Here is a 16,346-nt window from a genome sequence, read left to right as displayed (position 1 = left end):
AGCATTTTTTCAAAGCATAGGGAAAGTGGCAGTTTTGCACCTTCAAAAGTAGCTAGGAGAGACTCAAGGGTTTGAGAGCGCTGGGGACACGAGTCTTGGGAACACACGAGTCTTGGGAACACACGAGTCTTGGGAACACACGAGTCTTGGGAACACACGAGTCTTGGGAACACACGAGTCTTGGGAACACACGAGTCTTGGGAACACACGAGTCTTGGGCAGGTATTGTCAGGGAAGGAGGATGAGGAAAGCTTAACTCACAGGGGATGGAGAAAGGCACCCCTGGGTGCAGGCTGAATTAACTCAAAATCTAAAAGAGGAAAGATTTTATTCAAGAAAAATTGACAGTAAGTAGCAGCTTGATCCTGGTATCTGGCTGTATATCCAATAACAGGGGGGTCCTTCTGCCTGGTGGTTCTGCTGGGAAGACTGGATCAAAAGGCTGATGCTGGTATCTCTAGCAATATTATTTAGGCCAGCGAGTTAAAATAAACAGAACCTTTCAGCCTGCCTGAAGTACTAGAAATGGGATAGTGCCTTGTTTCACATTTATTTCACAATCTGAAGAGCTAGTTTTTGTAAAAAGCCACTCAGATCCAGAAGCACAGTATAAGCAACCAGCCACATCACATGCAGAGTATATGACCAAGTAATGTGATGTTTTAAAGCAAGAATTAAAGAAGCTATTTTAAAGAAGCTATTCCAGCATCCCAATCTGCCTCAAAGCTGGGGTTCCCGGGGAGTTGAAGCCATATCACCACCGTGGAAATACACCTGTGGCACCCAACCAACAGCCCACAGCCAGAGCATCACTGCCTCCGCCTGCGCTGGGCGCTCTTCCCCTCGTTAGCCAGAGTAAGGCATCAGATGTATTCACCATCCTCGTGGTTTGGTGCCTAACAGCACCGTTCAGTGCTGCAAGTGCCTAATTGCTTCGGTACACGCCATCACACGTTATCCCTTCTGCTGAGGCTGAGAAGACCACAGAACTATTTTGGTAGCTGTTTAGTACATTACTTCACAGCTACGCAGTTAAGCGACTGTTTTGCTTTCATGTGAGCAAAGGAGTTGTCAGGGTGAGATTTGTCCCATAGTTTAACTGACATTGGCTTCAATTTGACTCTTTTCCTGTGTTTGGCATCTCTTACTGATGTCTTCTTCACAGGAGATGCAAACCCCACATAGGCATTACCAGCAGCGAGCCTGAAGTCGTACTGATCATCAAAAAGATGTTCCAAGAATTCAGCGCGGCGTGAGGCAGCTCAGGGTCTCCCAGTTTGTGAAAACCTGCCATCACATCTCGTACAAGAACGACCTCTCGCAGTGTTGTGCTCCGAGAAACCAGAGTGCCAGCTGCTGTGTCAACAACAAGGCTCGTTAAGAGGCAACTCTGACAGTTATTTTTAATATAATTGCATCCTGGAAGAGAGCGTACCTTTGGAGTCTCATCACTGGATGTTGATGCAGCCTCAAGCAGGAACAGTAAGATCTACTGCGGTTCATCTGATCATGTCAATAAAAGGAATAAGCAAAGATATGACTGCTTAAAATGGGATAAATTAGTACCTACTAATTACCGTAGATAAACATTTGCTGATTCCTTACCTGTCACTGCCTGCTAATATTGGATGCTTTAGCCATAGGCTGACTATACCTTTTCCTTTTGAACTGCATTCTTCTTTTTGCAAACTGAGCAATGAAACAGTCCACAGAACGTTTCCTTTTCATTTCTCACATATACACAACGCTTGAAAAGCAATAAATTCTGTAAAACAGTCATTCAAAGAACAACCTTCTATGGCACTGCCTACCAGCCCCTCATTCCAGTCCCATCACAATTAATCCAAAATGAGTTTAACTAACAAAAAGAGGAATAGATGCAGAAAAACAAACAAATGGGACCAGCTGAGAGGGACAAGGACAAGCAAGCTCTGAAATTAGTAGCTGGGTGAAGGAGGAGTCTCAAGGAACTTGGGCTAAATGAAAATAATTTAGTTCAACAAAAGATTGCTAAGCATTTCCCAAGCAACTTCTTGCAAAACCAGGACAAACCTGCAACTTTCCAAAGTTATTTGGAAGAAAAAATAATGCCCTTTTCTATAGATAAAAGGGGTGAATAGTGAGGGGTGGGACAGGGTGAAGGACACCACACACCAGGACTACTCTGGTGTCCCTTATTCTCTCATTCACTGGCATACACACAAAAAAAGCCCAAAACCAAAATAGAAAGTGTGAATTTCTCCCTTATTTCCCACCTCTTTCTGACCTGTAGTTAATAATTACTAAGCTATATTCATGGATAGCTTGTCAAGATTGTCTTGCAAGACAGATGACTCTAGTAAATTTTATATTGCCAAGGATATTTATTGGATATTAAACAGACTACTCCTGACTCTCAGGGGAATCCAAGGGCCACCACTAGGAAATGTACTTCCAGGAAAAAAAAGAGCAAAAGAGCAGCACCCATCAGAAATATTAGCACAGGCTTTTAAAAATGTACGTGAGGGGCAGTATCACAAGCACCTATCAAATAACATATTTTAAGAGAAGGAAACCATTACCCCAGGTATATTTACTTCTCTCCCTCTGCAGAGAGGCCCTAACCCAATGGATCAAACATCTAAGGACCCTCTCCTGTATGACTATGCTGACTCCAGGGAGAAATTGGTCAGGCAATCCGTCACTCAAAATTACTCATGTTAGATGATTTCAATCCATTAGCACTGTCTGTCTGAAATCTGAGTCAGGGATCAAACTAAAAATACACTATATCCAGTAGTCTAGATTTCTTGAAAGCATTAGAGGTGCAGTCTAAGTAAACAGTATGCAGACTGATCAAATACATATAGAGCACGCACCAAAATAAAGCACATATTAACTTGGGTAAATAGTACTTTTGTCAAAATAACTCCTATAAATTTACACAAGTCTAAATGGTGTTTATCCAAGAGTCTAAAATAGCTCCCAAGTTACCACAGTATTCTACCATTTCCCAGATTAATTTAAATTAAAGCGTGCACAACTGTTGATCCATGTTGGTGATACATTACCATTTCCAAACAAAGCCCTTCATGACTACGGAGGTAGTGCTGGAGTCTCGGGGAATATTTACCCTGCACGTCAAGCGTGGATGTGACACCAAATCGGAGTGCCCCACGTGCATATTGGTAGTCCCTGCATCCCAAAACCCTCAGCATAACCACGCTGCTGAGAGTTTCACAAGAGCATCAGCTAAGGCTAGTTTATTTTATACCATATGCTCCTCTTTGGATCTTTGCTGCTTCTGCTGCACGTTTTCTCCTCTCCCTGCTTTTCCAGCATACATTGTCCCTTCGACAGCAAAGCTTGACATTTACTTCCCGCTTCACAAATTGGCAATGCCCCTGTAAAATTTTAGGATGTCACTAAGGCTCAGCAGATATTTACTGGGGAGCTGAAAATAAGCAGTAACCTGTCTGGCAGTGACTATGCAGGAGGACAGCAAGAAGCAACACTTTACTGGTTGCTGAAAATGGCTGACAAACCATAAAAAGGAAGCTAGCCATAATCTGCAAGAGCCGTTCATTTGAGAATCGACCAGAGCTACTCACGTCAAGTGTTTGAGGCAATATAATCCCAAAATTCCTTCCTTTTCATTGCCTTTGAATTGTCTTGTTACTCCTTTCCTCCAGAACCAGCTGCATAAGCACTAGCCTTTTGAACTCAGCCTGTAGTCTGCTAACACAGCAATTAGTTTAAGCCCCAAGAGAAGTAGGTGGAAACCAGTAATTATTTGTAGAAGGGATTACACTGTTCTAGTGATAACCAAAATGGCTTTGTTCCTTCCTTGCCTGTACTTTGTTCTTTGGAATATGGATGACCCAAATAATTACCTATTCCATCAGACTCCACAAAGGTGAGCCCATTACTCTGGTTCGAATCATGCATGCAAAATAACCTAGAATTGTTAACTGCAGCTTGTAATTGCAAAAAATAAATCAAAGAGTAAGAAGCAGTACAATATACCCACTGTAATTACTAGCCAAATTATTACTTCTGCACTGAATACACCCTCCTTTTTCCACCCAACTTCAAACACTGTTTCCTCTCCTACCCATATCCTCATATTCAGAGATTCACTTTGCTCAAAATGCTATTTCTTCCACACAGTTTCATGCCGAAAGTCTTTTTCTGCCTACTGCCAGCACTTACCTTGCTGCTACTGTGCTGGCCAGGGAGTTTGGTGAGGTTGTACTGGGGGGTTGACCAGCAAGACCTGCATGTCCCCCATGCAGGAAGAAAGAGTCTGTGTCTATTTAGCTCTTTTAAAAAAGAACTCTCTTTTCTTAAACACAATCAGTGAATCAATCGCAAATAATTGACCTAATGAAAACATTTCCCTACACACATGCACAAGCAATGTAACCGAACAGTGTCAGAGCCCCCAGTGCACTAGCAGACCCTCAGTCACCCTGAGCATCCTCACCTGGGAACCCCCAACCAAACCTTTGCCCACAGTGCAGAAGCTCTGGGTAAGCTCAGGCTGCGCTCCCCACTCCTCACCCGAGCTGTGTCGTTGTCCGTCTTCATCCCTGTCTCCTGGATAGACCTCGGACCTACACCAAAGTCATCCATCTCCCCCTTCCCACTGCTCCTGTCCCTACCTCCTGCTGCCGATGCCCTGCACGGACCCCAGCGTGGTTCCCCCACTTTTGGCTTCTCTGGGGCTGCTGGAGCCCACTACCAGCTCCCTCCTCTGCCCACCCTGCTCGGATCCTGGGGGGCTGCACCCCGGCCAGTGCAGGAGCTGGGGTCTCCTTTGGCTCCCAGCTCACCCGCTCCCTTGCGGAGCGGCTCCCTCCCAGGCAGAGCCACGGTCAGTCCTGAACTTTCCAGAAAGTTGTATTCCCTTTGCAGCAGAAAACATTCCCAGACTTCACAGGTCCTACAGAGATTATAACCACCTGCTCCCGAAGTCTTAGTTCAACCCTTTTAGATACTCACAGCAATTCACCTGCACTTAAATCTGAGCCTAGTTTCCAAAAGTAAATTCATCTGTCCCTAAAAAGAGATGGGAAGCACCTTTTGTCTCCAACAGGATGCGAACAGATGTTTGATCAGCATAAGGATGACACATCATCTAGATTTCACAGCAGAGTGGCAATATGCATACAGTGCAACAAGAACAGCAATATCAGCAGTGAGATAAACATGGTCTTTCCCTTAGTTTAAATAAAAAATTAATTCAGTTCAGTTAAATAATCACCTGTATTTAACCATGATCTTTTGCACAAATCATTAGGAAAAGTCAGAAGGAGGCTAATTAAGGCACAGCTGTTAACAAGAGATCTCCTCACAAGCACAAAGGAAAAAACATGGTCACTCATCGAAAATTTAAGTGGTGAAATGTTAAGACATCAATGACCAAAACAACACTCAGTCTCTCCATTTTCCATGAGGTACAAATATCTACAAAGCTTATTATGAGAACTGGTCTGCTGGAAGGCTGGTATTTGCATAAGCACTAGTTCAGGCATATTTGGGTTATTACCTACTACAATTTTGACAGGAAAATGCATTATCATAGGCAGGGATAAAAGGCAAAAGTGGGTGACACACCGCACCTGCTTCCCCATCCAGAGCTATGGGTGCAACACCGCACTGAGCACAAGCCCTCGCCACCCACATTCCAGTCCCACCCCTACTTCTCAGGCCAGTAACAACCCTTAGCCCCCAGTTTCAAAACAGTCCCGTTCAAGGGTAATACTAGGTATTAATGTTTTTTTCCATCTGGAAGAGATAAATACAACAAAAACCAACAGGCCAAATGAACTCAGATTATTCAGATTACAGATAAGGCATTTTTCAGTGAAAGGGTAATTATCCACTGGAAAAAGCTTATCCCAAGGAAGGGTCCAAATTAATGACTAGCACCAGAAAGCAGTGTGCTTTCTGAATGACAACTTTTAGCTAAATTAAGTTACTGAGCTCCAGATGCAACAGAAAGAAATTGATGGAAGCGAGGAGTAAATGAGGTGAATCAACAGTTCTGTTTAAACAAAACCTATTCCACCATTGCAAAAATAAAATGTAGCAGCTGTAGCACTGAAAACAAAAGTTATTTCCTAGAGCATCCCAGATAATTGTAAGAAGTGAGCACCGCAGAAGTTACGTAAAGAAAACGAGATGATTAGATTAGTGCAGACAAAAGGTTTACTGCTGCATTACATTAATATAGCCCCTGGAAACATGAAATACAAGAGAATGAAGAGTCAGAGACTATAATTTGAGAATTGGATATTAGACCTCATTGCTAACCAAAAACAGCTTTGGGGCCCAGCCTACTTTCTGGAGGTCTTTTGGGGTGCACAAAGTAAAGCTTGAAGGAAAGAAGGGCTGTGCTAAATCATTTAGGAGATCAGATGGAATTAGAGGAGCAGTTTTTAAATCACTGTTTGCCACTCCATTACTCACCCAAATCAAAGCTTTACTTTGATACCTTCTCATCCCAATCATTAAAGATGTCCCAGCACAGACAGGCCAGAAACCGACCCAAACACCATCCCACCTCATTAGCTGCCGCCAGACCTCCAGCACAACTTGCTGCAGGAGATGCGTACTCGTGCAGTCACCCCAGTCCTCCGGGGGAGCAATCCTTCCTTGCTTTGTTCCTTGTTTCTTCCTCCATTTCCCTCTTTGAAACATCCGTCCTGGTTTCAGCTGGGATAGAGTTAATTGTCATCCTAGTAGCTGGTATAGTGTTATGTTTTGGGTTCAGGATGAGAAGAATGTTGGTAACACACTGATATTTTCAGTTAGTCTAAACAGTATTTAGCAACAGTTCAAGGAATTTTCAGCTTCTCATGCCCAGCCAGCAGGAAGGCTGGAGAGGCACAAGAAGTTGGGAGGGGACACAGCCAGGGCAGCTGACCCCAACTGGCAAAGAGGTATTCCAGACCATGTAACATCATGCCCAGTATATAAACTGGGGGGAACTGGCAGGCTGGCAAGAGCACTGGCAGCCCCCGTCCTTTCCCAGCAGGCAGGTGGTGGCAAAAAGCCCAAGCTCCAGACAGAAGCTCCACTTTCTGCCTTTGGCTTATCCTTTCTCTGCCTCTTCTTTCACTGGTTTCTATTGTTTTGGTCTCACAAAAGCAAGACGAGATTTTAGCAACAGGCACTTCAGCTTACTTTCTTCTCAGTGCCTCTGCAGACAAAGGTTAGACATAACCATCTCCAATACGAGGACTTCAAAAAGCTGTCAAACAGATTTTCCTTCCTCCCCCCAAGTAAAAACTCTTCTACTTTCAAGCACTTCGATTTTTTTTTTTTTTCTTCTATAGCTAATAAAAGGTTAAAAAGGATTTTCATGCAAGCAGAAGCCACGGGGCCAGGCAAGCAAACATGTCCTCTCTTTGAAGCCCAAACTGTGCTTTACTGTTTAGTGCCATACAGTGACCTGTCTGCACCCAGCCAGAAAGACTAATGCTGCCGACTTCAAACTCTTCACAGGCACCACGAGTTACACCTACCCGCTTCTGGAAACAACTCATATACGTAATTGCTCCCTACCTGGACACTCATTTCCTAGTGGCACTCGCTCCCTATTTTAGTCTTAGGTTAAAAAGAAAAGGGTTTGAAAGACCTTCAAAGGTTTTTGATAGAGCTAAGCAAAGTGACAAGTACAAGAATACCCATCCGTGTTTAGAAGCACACCTTTTATTCTTTCATATCATAATTCTTAATATTTCTTTTCATTAAATTACAGCAGTAAGTGTGAATACATATGACAAATGCATTTTTATGCTCAAGTATTTACCAAAAGCACATTTTGATGCTGGTTTACAACTCACACAGTGAGCGCCTGAAGTCATTCAGCAAGGGAAACTTTTCTGCTCTCCAAAACCAAAAGTTTTAGCCAGTCAGTATAAATTTCAAACTCCAAGCTTAAGCACTTGATTCTTCTCACAAAACAGAGAAAGTGAGACCTGATCTGTAGAGGCCAAGAACACTTTCACACCAATTCAAGAAACACACATCAAATGAGTTTCAGAGCTTGGGAGCAGAAAGAAAATGTGACCATTTTGAAACACACTAAAAAATGAAAACAGCACATCTGAGATCAAGGTAGCAAAAATTTAGCACCTGATTTCCAACACATTGGAGGGGCTTGAATTTCAGCAGGTTATTGCTGATCAGCTTCTGGAAAACCAGTTCCCTCCAGAGCACGCTCCTCGCTTAGCACTCTCGAACAACGCTCAAGAGTCACTCAAAGTCCTCGGCTTGAATAGCAAAGCCTCGTGCAACTCTCCCAAGGCTACACACATCAGCTTGCCATCACACTGTGGGGGTCGAAACACGCATTTTGCATTCGCAGCTCGCTTCTGTTTCTAAAAATTAGACCATGATTGATGGCCTCAAACACACACAGCAAGTCCTTCAAAACAAGAGGTGAAAACGAACCAACAGCCATATGCTAGTACTGAAGTGAAAGCTGTCATATTTGGGGCTTCTACGGCCGATGGTATCAGTAAAGGGAGCCTTGACAACATTGCGTTACTAATTTGCTGTCACTGACAATGAGTCATCGCTGCTCCCAAACGCGCATTGCACTGTCACTTGTGACAGACTTGCAGCTGGAGGTTGCTGCGTTCAGGCTGCAAGTCCACCTATGATTTCAATAGTTTTTCCTCCTTCTATAGATGAACATAAGTTTTGTAAACTGTTTTCTTCCACAAGCAGATGTTAGTATAACTGATTATTTTATTACCTGCAACAAGCGTTGCATCAGCCACAGCCAGACATGTGTGGTCTGGGCAGGAGGTCTCAGCGGAGGGGCAAAGCCCACCGGAACCACGCTTTGTAACTCGGCTGAGCTATTTTAAATTTTAAATTTGAAGATGTGAAAAGCCTTTTAAGAGCAATCAGCTTACATCCAGTTGTCTAGAAAGCCAGCGTGGTCCAAGGGGTGGAAGAGATCAGCAAGCCAAAAGAGGTGGCAACTCCAGAGGGATAACACCACCAGGATGCCAAGAAAAACTAGAAGGATCCTCTTCAGAGGATCAGAGCGCACTTTAATCTCCATCCTCATCTGCCAACAGGAGCATCTTCGTAGGGAGGACAGGAGGAAATTCTGCCTAAGGGAGCTAGCTGCCTCTGCAAGGCTCCAAGCCCTTCTGCTGCCTGCCGAGCACCTCACTGCTGGGCTGAAAGCACCATCTAGTGCCTGCAGCATCTCAGCAGGTTCCCCAATTCTGTTTGCAAGGGCCCCTGAGGACAGAGCAACACAAACTCCCAATTCCAGGGAAAAAAAAAAAAATATTCAAGTCCCAGTTCTCTGTCCCCCTATGACCTGCCTAGTTACTTTTGCCACTGCAAGGCTGACCACCAGTAAATACACTGGCAGGCATTACTCTGCTCCATCAAAAATCAAAGCCGTGAAATTCAAGATCCCAGGGAGTACGCAATCAGACTGCATGTGTTTAATTAGTGGCAGATTCAAAGGTTGCCCCCAAGCTACAAAGCAGGAACTTCAGTACCATTGTATGGTATAATTTTAATAGTCTAATTAAATCTGTTTAGAGCCTGGTAGAAATAAGTGAAAATGATTAGAGAATATCCAATCCTTCTTATTAACTCTTGCTGTGTAAGCTTAGGTACTTCCATGCTTTATTTTCAGAGAATAGTTATAAATAACATACCTTTCTTGTTAGGATTGCACCTATTATATATTTAAGCTGTTGATGGTAGGGGAGTCTAACCTAGTCAAAAAGCAGAAGTAGATATTTTTAGTAATAACTTTCAGAGTGCTTCTGATTTACTGACAACAGCTAATATTCATGCCATGAACTATTCTTCAACCTGAACATGGAATAAAAAAAGGTTTAAACAGGTGGGATGTTACAAACCCGAGCAGCAAGCACAATCTAGCTCAGCCATTTAGTCTTTGTTACTGTGAAATGTATATCCTTGTCTAACTTGATAACTGATGTCATTTAGATGTTGCAATACACTGAACTATACTAGAGCTCTGCTTCTTTAAAACCTATGGGTTTCTTGACCTGTCATAGTTTTCCTGCAAAGTAATGTCCAAATAGCATCTCTGACATTTCAAAGCGACAGCAAACAGGCTGAGTAAGTACATTCACTGGAGGAAAAAAAAAAGAAATCAATAACAAAGAGAAGGCATTTGCTTACAGTAGGGTAATGAATTCTCAGAGCTGGTCTAAGCAGACATACTGTCACGATGAGAATCAGAGAGTTCTAGCTTTATTTTTGGCTTCCGAACAGTAAGGGGGGGTGGGGGTCCCATAACGTCATTTTGTGCAAGGAAAGAAGGGGTGAGAAGAGAACTCCAAAACTCCATCTGGGAAGAATATCTACCCCTTATTAATATTGCTATCAAGTTTTCCAGTTCAGACTGGAATGCATGTGCCATAAAAGTCAGCTATCTAGTTACAAATGATAACAAGTACATGAAGTAAAGCAGTCCCCTTTACCAAGAAACTTCCCAGAAGCTGAAAACATACAGAACCCATCAGGCCAAACCCAAAATATTTCCCACATTCTGATATCTCTTCAATAGGACAGAAATAAATGACAGTAGCAAAATACGCTAAGCACAAGAATTATTTTTTCCTGCACAGCAAAAATGACTGAAGGTCTTGAGGAGCAGCAGTCTCTGGTCTATTACTCAGATACAGTGGACAAGGTTGTACAAAGCAGTTTTGCACTTGGTGATATAAGTGATTTCTGAATTAAAAAAGGATATAATTCTGTGTAAGGTTGATTGTCACAGCAATCCACATGCATTGAAGTGAAATGGATATAATAGATTTCATAGTGGGAACAGAGAATCACAGAATCACAGGTAACCTCCCATAAAGCTGCTATGAAAAGTCACTGGTAAATAGAGCACTTCGGCAGTCTTCATTGCAAAGGGAATAGACACAAAATTCTACGTCATTTTAGGAAAAGCAGCCACCTCCTCTGTGCCAATGAGACCCTGTCCTTTGACTTGACACGGTAACGAGGAACCAAGGCGCTGGCAACCAGCGTTCACCTTACACATTTAGGCAAGGACCAAGTCTGCTCTTGCCCTAACACAAGTGGGGAGGACATCTACTGAAAACAGCCAGGACTGAGAAAACTAGAGGGAAAGCAGTTTTATCTCCTGTACATTTCAAAAGCACGGAGTGCCAGGACCCCTGAAAATAAAAACAGGTGGTTTACCCCACTAGAGCTTCAGGGGGCAGGTTGAGAAATCACATTTCTTCTGATTTACTTCTTTCATAATAAAATCATCATGCCTCCTGGAACTCCACATATTGCTGTGTCAGCAGGCAAAGGTTTCCAGAGAGATTGCAAGGCCTGACTCCCAGAGGCACCTTGGATCCGTGCAAGTGCCTTACACAGCACCTGCCAATGGCACGTTTCCTTGCAACGAGTCTTAGACACCACTTTCATTTTAGTGGTGCTACGGCATGGAAGTTGCACTATTAATCTAATTTTTCACAACCACTAGATCAGGAAAAAAAAAAAAAAAAAAATCACACCAGTTCCCACAGAGACGGGCTGTGAACACTCAAGAGACGGGAAAAAAAAAAAAACCAAACCTCTTCTTTGGATGCCAAGAACAAGTTGGCATGATTGCAGGATCTCTCTACAATCTAGTCCTCAACAGAGATCCAGCTTAATGACCATAGTAACATTTAATCCAGAGATTGAATCTTGGTGATACCAGTTAGTCTTGCACCATGAGAAAGGCACCATCACTCCTGATTCCGCCCCCCCCCCAAACCCATCCAGCATTGCAAGCACTTCAAGGAGTTATTAACACGCACCTCCATTTGGAAAATACATGTCTTTGACAGCAAGAGCACCCAAAGCTGTCAGATCCCCTTGAGTTTACTTCAAGAAGCATAAAGAACAAAACCCCAAGAACTTGATTTGAGCAAAGCAGAGGAGAAAGTTCTTGAGTATAGCAGTAGGAAGTAATAAAATGGGGCAGGGGGGACCAACAAACAAAAGCAGTAAAAAAGGTCTTAAAATATACCTGATATCAGCATCCTTTCCCAGGAGTAGATCAGGAAGTTATGAAGCATGAAAGCCCATCTCCAGAATGTCTCTCCTTCCTTCAGTCAAAAAAAATTCCCTTCTAATTTAGCAGTCTGGTATTTGCAAGATTACAAAGGAAGCACTGGCAAGCATATTTAGCAATGACATTTTACAGGTGAAGAGATTTGCTGAAATGCTGACTACTCACTCAAGTTTATCTTTTCCTCCCCAGTACAAATAGCAGCCACACATCAGTACGCTGACTGCATCTACTTGGACATGTCTTTAAGTAATTCAGCTTGAACTCTCAATCAAGCACTATGAATTTGTTTCTAAGCCTTACATTTTATATTGCATAAGTCCAATTGGGTGGCAGATACTGGATGCTCTAGTACTGATGATGCACCCTCCTTACCTCTCATGCCTCCACAACGAACTGCTGACAAGGACTTATCTTTTAAAAGAAGATACATAAGTATATACAAGTAATTTTAGGATTAAAGAGTCCCTACAGGAAAATAATAATAAAAAAATCAGACTCCAAAAGTGTTCTACTGATTTACATTCTGAAACATGGATTCAATCACACTCCTTCAGTGGCTAGGCTTGCCTCGGGCTCCTGGCCAGCAGCGGGGAGCAGTGTTTGCCCACGGGGATCTCCACACTAACACAGCACAGGGCAGGGAAGCTCCTACTCAGGACTTCCCTCCCGGCTATATTTTAGACCCACCAAGGTGCTCTGCGCTCTCCAGAGCCAGCCTCACGTTTGCAGGCAGGCAGAGCAGAAGCAGTGGGATGAGGCTTGCAGAGACCAAGGGATTGCCCCATGTGGCCACAAGACATTTTAAGGCTCTTCAAGTTCAGGGGGATACACTAGAAGTTATTAATCTGTGCCATTAAATCTGTGCTATTACAGTTCTAATTTTTTTTTGTTCCAAGAGACAATTCTACACCAATCATATATCAGTGAAAAACCATATTATAACATAAGCGTGAAACTATTATTTGCAAAGCATTATAAGTTACAGGGAAGGAGCATTTCTGTATTGTTAGCTTTAAATAACAAGGTTTTTAAATATTTTTTTTCAGCTTGCTTACTTGTAAAATATACATCTCATTCACTCACAAATGCCCAACTTTCAGCCTAAAGTGAGAAGTGACCAATGCAGATGCTTCCTTTGTTTCAGACAACTAGTAGAGGCTTGAAAGGGATACAGTAGTTGGATTTTATAGTTTATTCATTCTAAACAGAAGTGTATAAACATACATGGCTATAAATGTAAGTTAGCATTGGTTAAATTTGCATTATTTGAGTTATGGAAGAACTATAGTGAATTACAGCTGTTGATTCCACTCTATTTATGCTCGTCAGACTTACAAAAGAAACAAACTGTTTTACAGAAGCAAAACTGGCAGGAAAATGCCACAAAATAATGATAACATAGTATTATATTTTATGTCCCCCAAACATTTCCCTGTGATTATTTTCTAAAGACATTTACAGTTAAGGAAAGTGCCTGGTTTTAAAATAAGTGATGCTAAATCCGCAGCATGAGCTATAAATTGGCCAGGCACAAAGAAGTCATCCCTCTAGAACAAGCATGCGATAAATTCTAGAAAGTCCTTGGGAATTCAAATCACTACTAACAGATGAGGTGCGGTAACTCACTCAGAGGCCAAAAATCCCTCTTCCTATAATGGCCAACGAGTCTGGCTTCAAGCTTGGGATCATAGACCACTCATTTTGCAGAGGAACATTAGCAGCCAGCCACATGTGGTTGGAGCAGATGCTTGGAGCAGAACCTCTGTAGTAACAGAGAACTTTAACCCTTTATCCCCTTCAGATGTTGGCTCAGTACCCGAGCATCACAGTCAGCAAGATCAAGTGAGGGTATCACGCTCCCAACCGAGAGATGTTTCCCTGCTGTCGTCTCCTCATTCTCATTCCTGTCCCATTCCTCTGCATCACCTTCCTTATAATTACCTCCAAATCCTTCACATAGACTTCACTTAAGTTCCTGCACAACAGCTGCTAAAATGTCAACATAAAATGATAGGTAACTGAGTAACTGTCAGCAGGAGATAATGGAGGAGACACATAGAAGTCCCATTTCTCAGCATTGATATAAATTATTCCCCACTCCTAACAAGAACAGAGACACTAAGGTCATGATAGGACAGGTCATGGTGTAACTAACTCCTCGCTGTGTAGGACAACCACATAGTGTAACATGTACCCTACAGCTCAGAAGTCACTGAGCTTCCTTGCAAAAGAAAGGAGTAGAAATTGTTGTAAATCAGGATCTATTGATGAGTTCTCTAGCAGGAAAAGCATCTTTAAAAGGAAGACAGAGAAGTCACTGCCAAGTTCTGAGGAGGAATGAGCTCTGACTGAAAAGGAGAGCTAACATCCTCAGTGATAAAAAAAAAAAAAAAAAAAGGTGTCGAGATCCTGTTCAGTTTTGCGTTCTACAGATAAAGTGGGTGTGGAAAGAAGGTAGAAAAAAACCTTCAAGATTGTGGTTGAATGATGAAACCATCAAGAACCTTTACCCTGACTTGGGATCAGGTCTTTGGGGTTTTAAGAACAAGAAGAGGAAGGTACATTGACACCAATTTGTTTCACACTTGGATATCCACAACCAACCTTACCTATCAGTCACCCTTTAAGATTTCTTACCTCAGGCAAGCACAGGTTGAAGGCTGCACTAGAAAGGCAGCTCGGCATCCGCACCACTGTGAAGATGTGAAGAATCTGATTCCGACAGTGGCAAAGCTGTAGAGGTCAGAGGTTCTTCTACCCTCTCAAGATATCTACTTCTCTTCACGGGTAACTGCGAGACAATCTGCAGAAAAGCAAAATCGAGAACTAGAGCAAGGAAACACAATCTGTGAGAAGTTGCAAGTGTGAAAAACATTATTATACCAAGCATACTTTGAGCAAAATAGATCTATAGACAGCACCAGCAGAATGAATGTATCCCCAGTTACACGAGGAAAGGTGTCCCATGCAGTGTTACTCTAACAAAAATGCTTTCTATTTTACATATTTTACTTCCAAGACTTGATCAGCAAGCGTTTGCAAAAATCCACAAGAGCCCCAAAACAAATATTCTATTCAAGAGTACACAACTGGTTGCCGAGCCCCTGTCAGAGGTTACATTCCCAAATCCCAACCCTGCAAGCAGACATTCAGACATTTTATTATTTTTTTTATTTGCGCAGATAGTATCATTCATTAGTATCTTATGTGCACAAGTACTTCTCTGAGAGGAAAAGCTGGCCAGAATAGTTATTACACAGCAGCCCCCAGGCTGACATCATGTTCCTGTACCAGCCTTCTCTATACAGGACTTCTCTGCATCAGCCTGCTGTCCGATAGCTATGACAGTCAGTGTCCTGAGGCTTAAATATTTACTGGATCAGGAATCTCTGGGGCAGAAACCATAGCATCTTAGGGCTTGTTTGTAAATTGCCTTGTATAAAATAACCCCAGGTCAGATTATATTACAATGCAACCAGCAGCAGCCACGTGAAATTTTAATCCAGGGAAACAAACTAGAGACCAACTTTTTAAATATAATGAAGAATCATTAAATAAATTTTGATGATGCAGTAAGTCAATAGCACAAGTTTCTGGTTGAGTAAAGGCATTTTGGAAGTTATTTTAAATACAGCATAATTCAATTGTACAAGACGTGAGGCTGGTCATAAATGTGTTCATCTAAATTTATTGCAGTGTGCCCTAACAAAGCCAACACCACAACAGCTGCAGGGAAACAGAACTGAAATTCAAAGTAAAGTACAAGTGAAAGCAGAACATCCACCACTGACTTGAACAAACCAAGCCAATTAAAATTCTGCTGATTTTCACAGAAGTCCTCTGATGTGATGGAACCCACAGGACTCTTAAAATGGAAATATTAATAGCAAGCATTTTACAGTATTGTTAAAATGAGCATCACAGATTGAAAGCAGATGAAAATAGCACAGAGGTAAATAGCATGACTCCAACTTGCACTTGTGGCAGAAAGGGAATCCATCATGTAGGAAACAGGTTTTCCACTACAAATTGAACTGGATTGTTTTGTGTCAAAGTGGTATTTGATACAAAAACAATGTCTGCAGTAAGATACTTTTCTGTATGTATTCTCTGCAAGATGACCCCTCAGACAGCAGTGACAGCTCAGTCCTACGCTACCGTACATGTTCAGAAACAGCATGAATTACAAGATTCAAGATGATCTAGAGTCAAGACCTAATCTCCAAAGCACTACAAGGTCCAGAGGACCAGGCTTCCAGCCATGCAC

Source organism: Buteo buteo, chromosome 12 (genome assembly GCF_964188355.1).
Source record: "Buteo buteo chromosome 12, bButBut1.hap1.1, whole genome shotgun sequence".
NCBI classification, from domain to species: Eukaryota; Metazoa; Chordata; class Aves; order Accipitriformes; family Accipitridae; genus Buteo; species Buteo buteo.
Note: the sequence above shows the minus strand (reverse complement) of the source record.